Source organism: Mauremys mutica, chromosome 5, assembly GCF_020497125.1.
Source record: "Mauremys mutica isolate MM-2020 ecotype Southern chromosome 5, ASM2049712v1, whole genome shotgun sequence".
NCBI classification, from domain to species: Eukaryota; Metazoa; Chordata; order Testudines; family Geoemydidae; genus Mauremys; species Mauremys mutica.
Genome location: NC_059076.1, coordinates 35,155,264 through 35,168,152, shown reverse-complemented (window position 1 = coordinate 35,168,152; position 12,889 = coordinate 35,155,264). Strand labels below are relative to the sequence as shown.

General features: G+C 46.9%; 1 protein-coding gene across 2 annotated transcripts in view; it reads left to right on the top strand.

Moving 5' to 3' along the window:
• The first annotated feature begins 673 nt into the window (after positions 1-673).
• The window catches only part of SGMS2 (sphingomyelin synthase 2), an 84,617-nt gene continuing 72,401 nt past the window's right edge, over positions 674-12,889 (top strand). The window contains exons 1-2 of one of the 2 annotated variants that reach the window (XM_045019825.1): positions 674-737; positions 7,118-7,149. The gene's annotated coding sequence lies outside the window, so the exon portion shown is untranslated. The remainder of the gene's footprint in view (positions 738-7,117; positions 7,150-12,889) is intronic. The other variant, XM_045019817.1, reaches the window with a different exon arrangement.

The window sequence follows — 12,889 nt, the reverse complement described above, 5'->3', positions numbered from 1 at the left end:
CGACGAAAGCCCCTTAGCCAGCACAGGCATCCTTGCAAGTCCTGGCATGGGGTGGGGAGTTGTCATGAGAATTCCCTTTTTACCCAAAACATGTGTAGCTGCGGAGATTCTTCACTGCTGCGGAGCAGCCCACAGGCAGCAGGGGGAAGGTGGATAATTTAGAGAAGCTCCTGGCTGCTTTGCTTTATGCTGGGGACTGTTTTGGTCCCCAGAGCAGCCTGAATCAGATGAGTGCAAAGGTGACATAAATCCACCTTTGCTACCTCTTCTCCTGAGCTGTGCCACACTGTGCTGTGCCTTGTGGAGGTTCAGCACAGATCTCAGCCCTAGTTTTTAAATCACCCTTTCTGAAGTGATACAGTGTGTCCTTGTGTAGACTTGCACCTATGCAGTGTTCAGCACTGGTTCAGTTGCACCTATTGCTGACACCTGTGGTCAGCAAACGTCTTTTGCAATGTTGAAACGGCTTAAGAGTAGTTAGGTTTTTTAAACCAGTTTTATCTGAAGCCCTGAGTTGTCACCAAATAGGGACTAATGGCCAGAGCCTACTGAAGTCAATGCAAGTGATTCCAGCTGTGGATCAGGCTCTAAACTGTAATGGACTGGCTGAGCCTGAGTGTCCCAGCACAGTGTGGTGAATCTGCTGGGGGTGAATATGCTGCTGCTCTTTTCCTCCTGCTCAGCAGGGATACAGGTCACCAGGAGGAGAAATTGCCATGGCAGTTGGAAGGCAGTTGGTGAGGAGGGAGGACAGGGAGGGGGTGCCTGGGGCCCTAGCGGGAGCAGGGTGGCAGCTGGCGGCAGGCGGGTGCTTGGGGCCCTGGCAGGAGCAGGGAGGCAGCTCGAGGAGGGTGCTTGGGGCCCGGGCGGGAGCAGGGTGGCAGCTCAAGGAGGGTGCTTGTGGCCTGGGCGGGAGCAGGGAGGCAGCTCGAGGAGGGTGCTTGGGGCCCAGGCGGGAGCAGGGTGGCAGCTCGAGGAGGGTGCTTGGGGCCCAGGCGGGAGCAGGGTGGCAGCTCGAGGAGGGTGCTTGGGGCCCTGGCAGGAGCAGGGTGGCAGCTTGAGGAGGGTGCTTGTGGCCCGGGCGGGAGCAGGGTGGCAGCTCGAGGAGGGTGCTTGTGGCCCGGGCGGGAGCAGGGTGGCAGCTCGAGGAGGGTGCTTGGGGCCCGGCCGGGAGCAGGGTGGCAGCTGGGGGGAGGCGGGTGCCTGGGGTCCTGGCAGGAGCAGGGTGGCAGCTCGAGGAGGGTGCTTGGGGCCCGGGCGGGAGCAGGGTGGCAGCTCAAGGAGGGTGCTTGGGGCCCTGGCAGGAGCAGGGTGGCAGCTCGAGGAGGGTGCTTGGGGCCCGGGCGGGAGCAGGGTGGCAGCTCAAGGAGGGTGCTTGGGGCCCTGGCAGGAGCAGGGTGCTTAGGGACCTTTGAGTGGTAGCTGGAGGCACCGGGAGGAGTTCTGTTTGGAGCTTGCCAGGTGCCTGTCTAGCAGCTGAAAGCTCTACAGCACTTGCCTAGGAGTGGTACCTGACATGCTATGGGGGACTGATGACTGCAGTGCAACAGCGCTCACAATAGTGGGTGATAATTAATTTTTTTGGTTTAGGGATACATTTTATAGCAAGGATATCATAAAGGCATAGGAAAATTCCCTCTCTCCTCCCTCCCAGCCCCAATGTTTACATAGGGATGTAAAATAAACAGCAAAAGACAACATTTACAATTTCCCAAACAACTACACCCTAAACCGGTCATGCAGAGAAATCTGTCCAGAACTTACTTTTTTTAAACCCATTGTTTTCTACATAGAAAAAGATAATATTGTTAAGGGAGCTGTATTTTCAAGTTCTTAAGAATATTACAAAAACTTAGAGTGAAAGAAAATTAAAACTGACAATATGTCTTTGATTTACACTTGAATTATAAATCAAACCCTGCTTTAATCTCACTCAAGAAAAAGGAAGGCTTTACAATAACTTTTGATCTCCTCCACCAGGCACACATGCACATTAACACACGATCTGCTTAGGAATTTTCCTCCCATTGAATATTTTTTCCCCCATAATTTCAAACAGGAACACTTTTTTTCTTTAAATTAACGACATTGGATCCCAGGATGTTCAACAGGGGAAAAGCAGGGAAAAAACAAAACAAACAAACAAAGCAAAATACATAGGGAGACAGAATTTAGGATCATCACATTTGAAACTCCTCTGTTGCTATACTACCCAGTGTTGTGGTGTTTAACAACTAGTAATCAGAGGATATTACTAAAGCCACTAAGTGTAAAGAGCTAGACAACAGCCCTGATACAACTTCATTGGTCTGATTCTCCTTTCACCTAACTTTTGTCTATTAGAAAACTTGCACGGGTAAACCTAAAATTGATCCAGTTACAATGGTGCAGCCCATAATATAGATGCACTTAAACAGATTTAAATTGTCCTTAATCCAGTTTAAACTGATTTAAGTGCATCTCTATTAGGGATTTGCAGTGGTGTAACTAGATAGATTTTTAATTACATTGATGGATGTTTTGTTATATAGACAGCGCCTTACACCCATTTTACCCTAGTGTAACTGTTTTATTGGAATTATTCCAGTATAAGAGAGAGGGAATTAAGGCCCACACATTATAACTACATCTGCAAAGAGGCTACAAAGGGCCTTAAGAAAATATTTATTTTACAGAGTCATTGTATTGTATTTATGTTCCATTTATTTAATTTCTTAATCTGTGCTTCAGATTTATTTACTTTATGTTATTTATTTTAGTGAATGTAGTTCTCTTGAAAGCTACTGAATGGGCCTGGACACAAATCTTCTGTTTCTCCCAGAACAGTTGTAACACACACTGTGGCAATGCAAGGTCCCTACACTGCCTCACAGCCTGGATCATATTTGTGGTGAGAGGGCAACTCTGCCTCCATGTCCATTTTTAACTTGGCATGCCTTCTGAGACAGTCAACATTTCTTCCAGATACTCAAGGGTTAAATCAATAGAGAGTGCACTCTTCTTCCCCTGCTAAAAGCAAGGGGTCAGCTGCCCCTCCTCTCTTTGGCTGGGGTAAGCAGTGCTCCCCTTTCTCCTTGGCTGGTGCAGTGAGAGCTCCCCACTCCTGTGTGTCTACTTTAACCATTGCAAATAGTCATAGTGATGTTTTGTGATGCAAAGATATATCCACTGGAAACTGGACTGTGAACACCAACTAAATTAATACAGAACTCATTTGGTACAGCATTCTGGTCCCTTTCAAACTGTGTTGGATTAGAACTAGTATCCTAGCAGTATTAATAGGCTTAGAGCACATCAATTACAAATTCCTGGAGCCATCTACCAGGGCTGGTTCCACATACATATGGGGATTAGTAATCAGAACACAGGAAGTTCCAGGAACTTCCAGAGTTCTAATTATAGCTCAATTGTCTTCTTCTGTGACCAGTTTATTAACCTTACTAACATCTTTTCCCCAATCTCTTAAATGGGAGAAATATTTACCTACTTCACAGGCTTGATGTAAGGATTATTTCCTTAGTCTCCACTTTGAAGAGAAAAAAGTGCTAATATTGGGATGTGTTAATCTGGGAGCAAATGGATCCTGTAGCATTTTATTTTATACTGCTCCTATATCACAAGGCATCACTTGGTGCAGGGTATTTTACTAATTGGTGTAATAAAATGATGTTATGCATTGGGGAGATTTTCCTTCCAGTGACGTGATTCATCACACTCTGGATTCTACTGAATCATGCCTTCTTGAGACAGTTTTTACTGTTGGAGCTCATAAAAATATTTCAAAAAAAAACAACCAATATTTTAAACTTTTGGAATGTATCAGATTGTACTATTAGATATTGTCAACTTTTTTCCGTAGTAGAATGCACCCAATCTCCATTCCTTTACAAGGTCATCACCCTGCCCTAACCTGCACCCCTCACTTCACAATACACAAGTTGAATAGTGTGTAACTATACAGTGCTATCAATACACTTAGTATATATCAGGGGTCAGGGTGGGTGCAAGGATGTTTTGCACACTAGGCCAAACTTCCATCTTGCACCCCCCACGAGCCCTGTGGCAGCTCTCCAACCCCCACTCTGCCCTAAGGCGCCCCCCGTGGTAGCTCCCCAACTCCCCTCTGCCCTGAAGTGCCCCCCCATGGAAGATCCCCCTCTCTGCCCTGAGGCCCCTCCCTGCGGCAGCTCCCCCCGGCCCAGGAAGCCGTGCGGCAGCAAGGCAGGTGCAAGGATGTTTCGTGCCCTAGGCGAAACTTCCACCTTGTGCCCCCTCCCTGAGCCCTGTGGCAGCTCTCCACCCCTCCCCTCAGCCCTGAGGTGCCCCCCTCCACAGAAGCTCCCCCCCTCTGCCCTGAGGCTCCCCCGTGGCAGCTCCCCCTGGCCCAGGGAGCCATGTGGCAGCTCCCCGCCTCAGCTCACCTCTGCTCCTCCTCCTCCCCGAGCACGCCGTTGCTGCTCCACTTCTCCCACCTCCCAGGCTTGCGGCGCCAATCAGCTGTTTGGCACCGCAAGCCTGGGAGGGAGAGAAGCAGAGTGGGGCGGCGTGCTTAGGGGAGGAGGCGGAGCAGAGGTGAGCTGGGGCAGGGAGCGGTTCCCCTGCGAGCCGCGCCCCCTCTTACTTGCTGCAGGCGGCCCTCCTCACGCCCCCCTGCCCCAGGTCCCTCCGCCTAAATGCCGATGACAACTGGGGCGGCCCAAGATCCGGCCGCCGCAGTCACCACCGAAGGACCCAAAATGCTGCCCCCTAAAGGCTAGCGCCTTTGGCGACCGCCTAGGTCACCTAATGGGTTGCACCAGCCCTGTCAGGGGTCCTCAAACTGGGGATCAGGACCCCTGAGGGGGTGATGAGGTTATTACATGGGGGGTCGCGAGCTGTCAGCCTCCACCCCAAACCCCACTTTGTGTCCAGCATTTATAATGGTGTTAAATATATTTTAAAGTGTTTTTAATTTATAAGGGGAGGGGTCGCACTCAGATGCTTGCTGTGTGAAAGGGGTCAGTACAAAAGTTTGAGAACCACTGGTATGAGCCAGATCCTGAAATACTCACTCACAAGTAATCTTTACTCATGCAGCTTGTCCTAGTGATGTTCATGGGAGTACCTGAATGCATGAGAATTACTCATGTAAGTGATGATTGAAGATCAGGATGCATATTGTTTGAGACCAAAGGGAAAATTTTGCTGCAGAAGGGCACTTAATAAAATTGTTTGCCAGGTGGTGCAGCCTTCCTCCTTAGTTATGAATATGAGAAAGTCTTTTCGTTTAGATAGGAAAATATATGAATAGATTCCCCAACTCACCTCTCATGTCAGCAGTACATGTGGTCCTGCCTGCATGGGGTTTATCAAAAGCTAAAAAGGAAAAAATTAATGTGAGAGCCCTTCATTAAAATATTTCACTGTCAGCACATAATTGGACTGTTACGGGAACACAAAGTAAAATATTTTATTAGCAAATGAACTAATTTACAATTACTACCCAAAACAACCGCACATCTTACATCTGTTATGAAAAATAATGCAGCTATAAAGATTAATTGAGACCTTTCAGGGAAGTATGGTGATTCTTAATCATAAATGGAAAGGCCATCTTAGATGCTGTAAAAAGAAACTGAAAAAAAATTGATTGAAATACTTTGAGCCTGCGATGCTGTACAATCCCATGTGTCCACACACAAATGCAATCACCATTATTTACAACCATTGATTGTACCAGGGGTTACAATGCTTTGGATGAGGTCTTTAGCTCAGGTCTACATGAAGTGATATATTCAACGATAATTTCGCCCCAATGTGAACAGGAATACAGAGGCCCTGTTGTTGACTCTGTTCAGCCAGTCCTCCTATCTCCATGCCACAATACAGTACCTTGAATTTAGAAATTACCCAAAAGCCAAGTGCTAGATAAGTATGCCATTGTGCTAATAGATAGTTGCTCCAGACATCCCAGGGTGCACTGGTACAACTTAAGTGGAGAGAAAGAATAGCTTCAGGGACAATATTGTCTTATAGCTGATCAAATTCCTTGTTCATAGAATATTAGGGTTGGAAGGGACCTCAGGAGGTCATCTAGTCCAACCCCCTGCTCAAAGGATGACAAATCCCCAGACAGATTTTTGCCCCAAATGGCCCCCTCAGGGATTGAGCTCACAACCCTGGGTTTAGCAGGCCAATGCTCACTGAGCTATCCCTTACATGCTTGAAGACTGGCTTTTCTGTGATTTCTTGTCATTGTCACATAACACCTCTCCAAATACTGACCCAACCTGAAACCTGCTTGGTTTAAGATCCGATGAGATTATAACACAAAGTGGCAGAGCTGCACACCATGCTAGTTACAAATACTCAAGACATATGCTTTGACACCCCACTCCCAAGAATCACCAAGTCAATGGCTGCAATCCAGAATTCCTAAGAAACCCCACCCTATGCCAACATTTAAGTGGGCGTGCAGATTGAAGGGAAAGCCAGTTGGAATAAATTAAAAGGAGAGATTTTCCAGCTACCACTGAGTTATTTTAACTTTAAGTAATACCTCAATAACCATCCTTTCAAAATGGAAAAAGCAAATGATATCTACCTGTCACCTCTTTAGATTATAGGATCCAGCTCAGATTTCTGGAGCAAATAGCCTGAAGACGAGATATATTTGTAGCTACCAATTTCAAGCTATCACTACTTAGCACAAAAATATCTTTCCACTTTGTTTTCTGAATAGGGAGTACTTTATACTTTTTTCTTCCTACACATTATTGGATCCATGCCTTGCATTCCCAGAGCACCAAGAGGACCTTGACCCTGCAACAGTTGTCCACAGGCACACATCTCCCACTGAAATAAACAGTGGGGTTCTGTTCACAGTGACTGCAGGATCAGGCTTCCAAAGAGCAGTTTGCAGCAGTGCATTTAAGCAAACATGATGAACTGATATGTGGAGAGGCCCATTTGAATTAATGACAAATTATGTAATAATCTGAGTAGCAGGGTAATAATTAATAATGCTTTTGATGACAATTGATGACAATTTCTAATTCTAAATAATTAGAAAGGATAATTCCATAATGGGCAAAAGAAAACGTTAACAGCATTTTACTGCTTTCCTCCCTTTTTACAGGTTTTTCCAGACCTGCTGCACTAAAATGAAGGGTGAGTAAAGACAAATATTTGGATTTAGTACAATGTAAACTTATTTCAACCTATGCATTATTCATGAACTATTGAATTCCATCAAGGCTTGCAAAAGCGACAAGTGATATTGGCTGCCTCCATTTTTGTGTGCCGAGTTTAAGACAATTTAAAGATCCCAGATTTTCAACAAGTGCTCATCATAAACCCTCTGAAAATCAGGGCTCTTTAAGGTGTCTCAAGCTGAATACCCAAAAACTGAGGAACCCCAGATCACTAGTCACTTTTGAAAATCTTGTTCAACTATATCTTAAACCAGGGGTTGGCAACCTTTCAGAAGTGGTGTGCCGAGTCTTCATTTATTCACTCTAATTTAAGGTTTCGTGTGCCAGTAATACATTTTAATGTATTTAGAAGGTCTCTTTCTATAAGTCTATAATATATAACTAAACTATTGTTGTATGTAAAGTAAGTAAATAAATAAGTTTTTAAAATGTTTAAGAAGCTTCATTTAAAACTAAATTAAAATGCAGAGCCCATCAGACCAATGGCCAGGACCCGGGCAGTGTGAGTGCCATTGAAAATCAGCTCGCATGCCGCCTTTGGCACTCGTGCCATAGGTTGCCTACCCCTGTCTTAAACTATTTGCTACTAGTTCTTCAGTGTCGGCTCAGTTCTGCCACCCTTACGCACACTGAATAGTACCTTACTACAAACTAAGGGTTTAATCCAATTCCCCTTGAAGGTTGATTAGGCCCATAGTCCCATTCAGTGGGATTAAGAGTGACAAAATCAGGCCCCATGTGATTAATTTATTTAAGTCACATGCCAGCATGGTATTGTTTCTGAGACATAAAAAGGACCAGCACTTTCGGCACAAATAGAAAATACCAATATATGCACACAAATACCTATGTGTGTAAATATAGGCATTTGCACAAACAGGCTTTCCTCAACATTAATGTGAGGAAAAATCCACCCACACAAATCTTCTTGGTAATGTGAACATAAAGGAGTGCAAACGTGGCAAACTGGAAATGATTCACAAATCACAAAAATATTCAGGAAATAAATTCCCACTACTTGGCCAGTTGTACTCATTATGCATCAATAGCTTTATTTTTCAATGTTTGAGAATAGCTTTTCACATAATTGGTGGAGTATTATTAGCAACTGAATGGTTGTCAGAAATCGCTATAGAAAAGCCAGCTGACTTTACAGTTCTGTTGCTCTTAACATGGATTGCAGTAAGGTTCTCTTCAAGTACCTGATTTATCTTAGATATGCATAATTTATAGACTTCGTTTATAAAACACCATCAAGGATCAATGCAGATATAAAAAATATCAACTATTGTAAATGCCTAAACAACAGCGATTGCAAAATGCCATGCTGTTCGTTTCCCAGAATGAACTACACACATTAATATGGGTTTAACACAGATTGTTTTCCTTAAATTATGCATGCCCTAACTGAAATACATGACTGTGCTGTGGAAAGAGCTACCCACACATGCATCAGCTAGTAGTGAATGTAAAAACTGTTAGTTCTTATACATTTCTACTAATTATATTGTCAGGTAACAAGAAAGAATAAAGCTGTTTCTTATCAGTGTTCAGATTAGACAAAAAGAATGGATACGCTCTTCTCAAGACCCATTCATTTTTTCTAGCCAGGGGCGGCTCCAGGCCCCAGCACGCCAAGCGCGTGCTTGGGGTGGCACGCCGGAGGGGGCGCTCTGCCGGTCGCCGGGAGAGCGGCAGGCGGCTCCAGTGGACCTCCCGCAGGCATGCTGGTCCCGCGGCTCTGGTGGAGCATCCGCAGGCACGCCTGCAGGAGGTCTATCGGAGCCGCGGGACCAGCGGACCCTCCAAAAGCACATCTGTGGGAGGTCCACCGGAGCCGCGGGACCGGCGACCGGCAAAGCGCCCCCTACGGCGTGCTGCCATGCTTGGGGCGGCGAAATGGCTAGAGCTGCCCCTGTTTCTAGCTACACTCATAATCCTAGAGAGATGCATGTTTCTGCCAAAGAGATCAGTAATGAAATGGGTAACGGTGTTGACAGAGCCTGATTTTTCAAAATGGAGGTTGGCAAGGTGTTTTACATGTGCATTACCATAGTAACGCATTTGTGTGCTAAATACCCAGAAGTGCATTTGAAAATTGGATATTTTTAGTGCAAATAGTTAGGTGCCCTACTATCCATTTGCTTGCCCTTCTATCCAGAGATAGACATGCAGCATGGGTAATTGCACGTAAATGTATTTGAGGGAGCATCTGGTTTTGGGGTGGGGTTTTTTTTTGGTAAAACAAATTGAAAAAAAATAAAATCATCCCTTTTATTGTCATAAATAGGCTCCAAAGTCAGCATTAGTATGAATGGGGCTATGCAGTCCTATCTTAGTTCATTTGAGCCAATTCAGAAGTTCTTTTCTAAGGTTGAGACACATAAGTTAGGCAACTTAAGCAATCAATATATGCAACAGAATGGAGGACAAATCTAAATTTGTTCCATAAGCACTATGAGTCATCAATGTGTAAATAAAGCTTTGAATTGAAGTCTACTCTCTAATGACTTATGTTTAATACCAGAAAATCCCAATGTGAGGATGATGACAGACCTAGAGTGGTTAGTATCCGCAAATAGCAACATGTTCTGAAAATGTATTACATATACAACACACCCATAATTAATGGTTTTAGCTGGGTGGCTTTCTATTTAAACCTCAGAAACTTATGGCAGACGGCATAAGTGGAGAGTTCTCTACCCATCAGTTACAGTATAATACTGTAACCAAGATTTGCCTGGCTGGGAAAAAAAGCAAACAAACTGATGTTTCTTTAAGCCATTTTGATCAGGGAGAAGGTAAAGATTTAAGCTAGTTACATTTCTGCATACAATTACACCAATGTTGCCAAAATTGGGCCCGTGAGAGAGAATGACTCTTTAGCCCAGTGGTTAGGGCACTCACCTGGGAGATGAGTAGTCAGGGTACAGACACCCTGCTCCAATGAATGTTTAACTAATAATCAGTGGGAGAGACAGAGAGACCTGCCCCAAAATACTCTGAAGCCTAGTGGTTTGGACACACACCTGGGATGGAGGAGTACCAAGTTAAAATCCCTCCTTGGTGAATGCTTTAACTACTGGGCGTGGGTAGCAACCTCCTCTTCCTCTGGCTATTTTGCGTAGCTTTAGGTATGCATTGAGAATGCCTATTTGATCAGGTCCCACAAGGGAATGCCTCGTTTGAGAGTCCCACTCAGGTTTACACATGGGATACGTGCCTAGACTGAGGCAGCTGTGCGCATACTTACTGGCAAAAAAATAGGTGCCTTGAATATTTTAACAGTAGGACTTTAGGCACCTACAGAGTTCGGTGACAGCTTAGCAGGCATTTTGGGAATCTCAGTGGTGACTAAATGTTGAACTCAGGTGCCTAAGTCCTTTTGTGAATCTTGCTCATACTGTTTTTTCAAACCAGACTCCACCATTCCCTGTGCCACAGAAAAACTCTCTCTTATATTCTGATCTCTGGCTGTTCAAATTCAGCCTCCAGGTGTTGAACCTCCATGGTCCATGCCTAAGTGAAGCTTTCTCCCTTCCCTTCACAAATGTTATGGAGGGTACAGCACACGGATATAACCATAGGGATGTTGTCATCGGCCAGGTCCAGCTTCCCATACAGACAGAGCCAGCGGCCCTTTAAACGGCCAAAAGCACACTCAGCAGTCATTCTGCACCGACTCAGCCTGTTGTTGAACCGCTCCTTGCTGCTGTCAAGGCTCTCTGTGTAGGGTTTCATGAGCCATGGCATTAAAGGATAAGCGGGGGTCTCCAAGGATCATAATGGCCATTTCGACTTCTCTTACGGTGATCTTCTGGTCTGGGAAGAAAGTCCTGGCTTGCAGCTTCCTGAACTGGCCTGTGTTTCTAAAGATGGGTGCATCATGCACCTTTTCGGACCAGTCTGTGTTAATGTCCATGAAACGCCCACGGTGCTCCACAAGCGCCTGGAGAACCATCGAGAAATACCCCTTCCAATTTATGTACTCGGAAGCTAGATGGTCTGGTGCCAGAACTGGAATATGCGTCCCATCTATCACCCCTCTGAAGTTAGGGAAACCCATTTGTGCAAAGCCAGCTACAATTTCACGCACGTTGCCCAGAGTCACAGTTCTTCTGAGCAGGATGCGATTAATGGCCCTGCAAACTTGCATCAACACGATTCCAACCAGGGCGGGTGCAAGGATGTTTCGCATCTTAGGCAAAACTTCCACCTTGCGCGCCTCTTCCCCTGAGCCCTGTGGCAGCTCTCTGCCCCTCTCCTCCACCCTAAGGTGCCCCCCCCTGCAGCAGCTCCCCACCCCCCCTCTGCCCTGAGGTGCCCTCCTCCCCGCTTCTCCCACCTCCCAGGCTTGCAGCACCAATCAACTGTTTGGTGCCGCAAGCCTGGGAAGGAGAGAAGCAGAGTGGGGCAGCGTGCTCAGGGGAGGAGGCAGAGCAGAGGTGAGCTAGGGCGGGGAGCAGTTCCCCTGCGTGCCGCGCCCCCCCTTACTTGCTGCAGGCGGCCCTCCCCGCGCTCCCCTGCCCCAGGTCCCTCTGCCTAAATGCCGACGACCGGGATGGCCGAAGATCCGGCCACTGCGGTCGCCACCGAAGGACCCAAAATGCCGCCCCCTAAATGCTAGCACCCTAGGCGACCGCCTAGGTCTCCTAATGGGTTGCACTGCCCCTGATTCCAATGGTCAACTTTCCCACACTACACTGGTTAGCGACCAATCGGTAGCTTCCAGATTGCAATTGCCACGTGCTTCTCCACTGGCAGGGCAGCTCTCAATCTCGTGTCCTTGCGCCGCAGGGTGGGGGCAAGCTCAGCACACAGTCCCATGAAAGTGGCTTTCCTCATCTGAAAGTTCTGCAGCCATTGCTCGTCATCACAGACTTGCATGATGATGTGATCCTACCACTCAGTGCTACGTCCGTGAATGCCACAAGCAATCTCATGTCATATGTGTTATGCAAATCAACATCATCTTCGGACTCCTCACTGTCACTTTGTAGCTTAAGGAGTAACTCGACTGCAGTTCGTGACATGCTGGCGAGACCCATCAGCATATTTCTCACAAGTTCAGGATCCATTCCTTCAGACCGAAAGGGAAGACAGAGCGCGTGGTACAAAAAATGTTCAAAGATGGTGCCAAATGTGGACAGAAGCACACGGGTTGCTGAGATGTGAAGCGATGCATCACGGGGCATTGGGAAAGGACCAGGGGTGAAAGTAACTTAAAAGACTTACCGGTATGCCGGAGTCCTGAGCGGGGGCGTGGCCTCAACTGGAAAAGGCAGGGCCTTTCAAGATTTAAAGGCCCTGAGGCTCCAGCTGTGGCTGGGAGCCCCAGGGCCTTTAAATCACCCCGGAGCTCCCAGCTGCAGAGGCAGCTGGGAGCTCCGGGGCTCAGGGGCAAATTAAAGGGCCTGGGGCTCCAGCCGCCGCAGAACTCCAGGCCCTTTAAATCACCGCAGGAGCCCGGATGCCAGAGCTCTGGCCGTGCCTTAAAGGGCCTGGGGCTCCCCACAGCAGCTGGAGCCCTAGGCCCTTTAAATCACTGCCGCGGAAGCCGGTCCAGTCCAGCACGGCGTAACGGCTTACTTTCACCTCTGGACAGGACCCAGAATGCCCCGCACCCTCCATCCCTCTTCCCACAAGCCACAGCGCCAGAATGGGAAAAGGTGTTCTGTGGGGTAGCAGCCCATAAT